At 42.3% G+C, this 5,354-nt stretch overlaps 1 protein-coding gene across 6 annotated transcripts in view; it reads right to left on the bottom strand.

The window, feature by feature from the left end:
- ETV6 (ETS variant 6) overlaps positions 1 to 5,354 on the bottom strand; it is a 199,593-nt gene that overhangs the window by 171,731 nt on the left and 22,508 nt on the right. For 2 of the 6 annotated variants that reach the window (XM_019515954.1, XM_019515955.1), the window contains exon 2: positions 237 to 368. The exons of the other annotated variants lie outside the window; for them this stretch is intronic. The gene's annotated coding sequence lies outside the window, so the exon portion shown is untranslated. The remainder of the gene's footprint in view (positions 1 to 236; positions 369 to 5,354) is intronic. 6 annotated transcript variants of the gene reach the window in all.

Genomic DNA, 5,354 nt, shown 5'->3' with positions numbered 1-5,354 from the left:
TATCAGCAGATATGCAGGAAGGAGACAGCAAAGGAGCAAACCAGGCAGAGAAAGGGGGTCAGCAAAAACATGGAAAAAGAGCACACAATAGGGGGAAACCAACAGGACAGGGGAAGATCCAAAAAAAAAAAAAAAAAAAAAAAAAAAGGAAAAAGATTATGTAGTGCTACCTCCACTTCTTGTGAATGTTACATTTACAGTTCACTGAAACCCTAATTTGGCCAAAATTCACATACCTGAAGCCAGCTTTTGTTCGGACAACTGGAGCTTTATTCACCTCTGCTTTACAGCTGTGCATCCACTAAGCCCTGCACAGAGTGGGTGTAGTGTGCTAGCCTTCTTCAAGCATTTAACACCTACACAAATACCTATGAAGGGTGCAAAACAATGTGGGGGGGGAAGGGGGGTGGAAATCAGGCCTCTATATGAGCAAAAGGAGAAAACAGTACCAGAAAACTGAAAATAAATGGAAAAAAAAAATAAAATCAGATTTAGATATTTATGCGTCAAAATACACAAAAGGAATTGTTATAGATAGATGGAAAATGCAAGAAAACAGCCATTTATGGGACAAAGACGTCATGCACTGACAGCATCTTTTACAGAACCTTCATGCTACACTTCAGAGTCCTGCCATGAAGCACACCCCACTCACTTGCTCCCTGTCCAAGAACATACAATCCTGGAAATAAAGTAGTATAGCCAGTCTGGAGCAGCACTAAGCATGTGCCAATAACCATGCTTGAGAGAGAGAGAACCTAAGGGTGAACTTGCATGTTACACTTAGACCACACTAAAGGCAATTAAAACATGAGAATCCATACGTTAAAGCTTATCATCACTCACACTAAGTGCCCTCTAAGCATTTCAAAGTTAATCCTTAATGCAAGGGTTAACTCTGGGTTGTGCTACTTAGCTTGTGTTAAGGTAACTTCAGTCTGTTCCATGGAGATCAAACAAGCAATCTGCAGTCCTCCAGCATCCCATGATGCACTGCTCCTAGTACCCCCCCACCCGACCCAGAGCAGGGATGGAGCCCTGCTGTCCTGGCTCCTAGCCATGCCCCTGTTCACCAGTCCTCTGTTGTCAAGTAAGGCATATGCAGTGCATGTACTCAGCTCATTCTAACTTTAACACTGCTTAACTTTCCACAGATTTAGTATGGTCTAAGTATAGTGTACAGCTTCACCCCAAGAGCGGTTCTGGACATGTGCCTAGGGCTACATTATCTTCAAAAAGAGACCGGATGCACACCTTGCTGGGGTTATTTGACCCGAGTCTTTCCCGCCCAGAGCAGAGGGGCTGGACCCAATCATCTCACGAGGTTCCTAAACTTCTGTGAATCTGTCGCTGTATTACCACAATTGGGGGATTTGATAGATGCAGAGTGGGAGCAAGGAGTGCTTCACAGGTACCCTCCCAGGCATGGCACAGAGGTGGTGCTGATATGCTAGAGACCTTGAGAATTGTTGGTATGATTCATTTTGCAGAAAGAAAGAAAGAATAAGACATCTACAATATTTGAGAAGGTTCCCCAATTAGTTTTCAACAGGCTTGGTGATACAGGGTCTGCGTGATCCCTTGTCTAAACTACTAAGACAGAGCAAGGGAAGGCAGTCTTATAACAGGCAGAATACTTACAACTCATACAATTGCACATGCACCTGAAAAAGAACAGATTCTTTAGGGCAAAAACCATCTTACAACTTCTGGGCCAGGTCAATAGTTTGTGACAGTGAGGGGCAAGCAACCTCCTCCTGTACTATGACATTGAAACAGATGGGTCAGGCAAAGTGTTGCTATCCTGATGTTTGAGGGCAAGATATGTCAGCAAGTTAGACCTTGCAGGGAGGTGTCTGATTGCTAGATGGAGATACTACCCAAGACAATGAGTGGTACCATCTATATAAAGTCTCAAACAGTCACCTGAATTACTTAAGGCTGGATGCAATACAAGGATTGTTAACTAAAACCTCTGAATTCAGGAGGTGTTTGTCACCTGTCCTCACAAAATGACAGACTCACAGATAGATAGATTTCAAGGCAGAAGGGACTGTTACTAGTATTGAGAAGAATTGTCAAATCAGGAAAAAATGCATGGTGCTACCCCTTGGAAGGAATAATAACCCCCCCCCCCCTCCAATGTGTGTGAAACACCTGACTAGGCAACAGCACTACGAAAAAACACTTGGGAGTCTAGGTAGACTACAGACTCAATGCAAGCCTGCAGATGCAGCTGTACAAATGGTGAATGCTGTTTTGAGATGCATTAACAGAAGCATTAAGCGTAAGACATGAGTGATGATAGTGCCTCTACTCAGCACAGGTTAGGCCTCATCTGGAGTAGTTCTGAGCTCTACATTTTAAACAGGACATGGAGATGTCAAAGAGGATCCAGAGGCAGGCAGCAATGAAGATAAAGAGCTTGGAAGGCAAGTCATATGAGGAGAGGCTGAAGGAACTAGGACTGTTCAGCTTGTGGAAAAAGGTGCTTATGAGGGGACACAATACCAGCCTTCAAATATGTGAAGGGCTGACATAAAGAAGAGGGCAACCATGCCCCCCACTTCCTGCTACATGTGTCAGTGTTTTTAAGCCTTTTCCAGAGGTATTCAGGCTGGGGGGACTTGGACTGGAGTGTACCAGTGCTCCTGCTGGGACCAAAGCCGGAGGTTCCTGACTCGAGGGTCTTACTAATTACCATATCTCGGATCAGGATCGAATTTTAGCCCGTAGTCAGATTCGTATAGACTGTGGGGGGGTTTGCCTTCTTCAGTAGTGGGGGACATGGCCTTTCACCCGGGATCTCTTGAGCATATATTGACAATATTTCATAGAATCAGGACATTATCTGCCATGGCTCCCCTGCTTTATCTGTGGCAGGTTAAGGTGTTAGGTCTGTGTTGTGTCAGGGTGATGGTAGTCTTATGTAGAGTTTAGATTACAGATCATATGGGATGGCACTGGGCTGGACTGGATGACCTCCAGAGGTCCCTTCCAGCCCTACCACTCTATGAGTCTATGCTGTCTCTCTTCAGTAATCACTGCTTCATATATCAAATATTACCTCTTCCTATCTTCATTGGTGGTGGGTGGTGTTATGCTGGGTAAACCTACTTAAAAAAACTTCAAACACAAGCTTTCCCATAGGAAAATGTAGTTTCAAATGTCAACATTTTCTGTGGAGAAATATCAGCTTTTAACGTTATTTTCCTCAGTCAAAAATTTTAAACATCATTTCAAAATGTCAAACTGTCTCATTTTAAGTAAAAAGTATGCTTGCTTTTCACGTTTCAGATTCTAAAACATTCAGGGTTTTCTTTATTCCATTCAATTTTTTGGAAATTTCACTTTTAGAAAATAAATTTCCAAATGTTGATACTTCCTATAAGAGAAAATTCCTAATTCCTGATCAGCCCTTGTTTACACAAACTAACACTGGCAAATAATTGCCTATCATGACTTAAGTATCACCTGCCAAACTATCAAAACAGGCTTAATCCAAAGCTTCCTGAAGCCAATGGTGCCTTTCTATTGGCTACTGTGAACGCTGGATCAGTCCCAGTAAACACCATTATCTGATCATCTTTGCTCAACAGCTGAGACTAGAGACTGGGCTCTCCTCCTTCCTCAGCTGCAGAAGTCACTTTCAGTTCACTTTAATTGTAACTTAAGGAAGGGAAATGAATTTAAAATCTTATACTCCTAATATAAGTTTCAGACTGAGTCAGTGACTAAACATTAACCCAGATGTTTGATAGATCTTAAGTTTCCAATAAAATTATAATTAAGTCCACAATTGTGAAAATACCCTTCCACATAAGAATCAATTTAATGATACCTTTTGTAGTCTTGAATCAGTTCATACCTCTTTCTGCTTGATCTCACAGTGAGAACTCCAGATCCTAACAATGAAAATTGAGGTGTCAGCCTTTTAACAAAAATACCTGGCTATTCTCAAATTGTAGAGAATTGGAGATTGTGGCAGAATGTATATGGAGTATTACATCCTAACTCAGAAACCACATGCCTGTTGGGTTGTACTGTCTGCCTAATTTAAAACTACCAGAAATTGCTTAAAATCTTCCTTGCCTGACAGACTGAAAACTGTCTCCCATTTTAAAAATATCTTCAGTAGAATTCCTGCAATGTGAAAGATAATCCATCTAAAAAATAGATGGCAAAAAAAGTCATTCAGCTTGTGGGAGGATGGACAATGGAAGAATATGGCCTTGTGCTCACTCACCCATATCCTATTTTGCCTATCTTCACTGGGAGGGGGGTGAACGGGACACAACAACAAAACCTCTCTCCAGGTTCCCCGCCCCCCTCCATTACCAATCATCCTGCTAAAGGGCTGGCGAATGACAGCTATTTATTACTTATATTCTGGTAGCACATAAAAAAGTGTCCCAGCCAGGACCAAGATCCCAATTCCCTAGGTATATGTAAGGAAGTCCTTGCCACAACAGCAAACAAGTATGGTTAACCCCATTCTACAGCTGGGCAATTAGGAATTAAATGATTTGCCTAGCTTCATACAGCAAGCTGATGGCAGTTGGGATTTAAGCCAAGTTCTCCTTTATGGGAAGACCATCCTTTCTGTCTGGAGCGAACAGTTTCAGTGCTTGGGCTGGTAAATGTTTATGATGGTATTGAAAAACTGGTGTAGAAGATGTAGAAGGAAATAGAATCTGTATAGAGGCCCAGTTACCTAAAGAAAGAAAAAAGATGAGACAGACATCTTCCTCCCCAGACTCTACAGAGGGGATATATCAAGTTCCCATGAAAGCTGTGGTGAATTTGGCTCATGAGCTAAAATGTATGAACTGAATGTATCATTTCCAGCCATGTTTCAGGGACACAATTTTAATAGATAATTGAAACTCTGAGATGACCTCTAGATTAGGCATGTGGGGCAAACTTCCTCCCCTGACCCAGGGAGGCTTCACGCTTTGATGCGTGGTTAAACAGGCCTGGACTGTCTGTCAGCAATAGCAGTACAGAGCAGCATAAATTTGCAGCCAAAGTTGGAGCCTGCAGAGTTCTCAGTCTCTCTCTGATGGCTCACAATGCACAAAGGTCTGGTTTTTTAAATGAAGGCAATATCATTCAACAATTAAAACATTAATGGCACAATCTAGGTGTAGAAATGCAAAGCAATCTGAAGTACATTAGGAATTTTTTGAGTCACAGTGGTAGAGCCTCAACCTAACAGACTCATGTATGCAGATTCTCTGTAGATGCTATATAGATTCATAGATTAAGGGTCGGAAGGGACCTAGTAGATCTTCTAGCCCGACCCCCCACCAGGGCGGGAGAACAACAAAAAAACCCCAAAAAGAGAAATGGGA

Source organism: Gavialis gangeticus, unplaced genomic scaffold (assembly GCF_001723915.1).
Source record: "Gavialis gangeticus isolate Ggan-Ray unplaced genomic scaffold, GavGan_comp1, whole genome shotgun sequence".
In the NCBI taxonomy this organism is placed as follows: domain Eukaryota; kingdom Metazoa; phylum Chordata; order Crocodylia; family Gavialidae; genus Gavialis; species Gavialis gangeticus.
The sequence above is the reverse complement of the archived record's forward strand: the minus strand, read 5'-3'. Positions and strand labels throughout refer to the sequence as shown.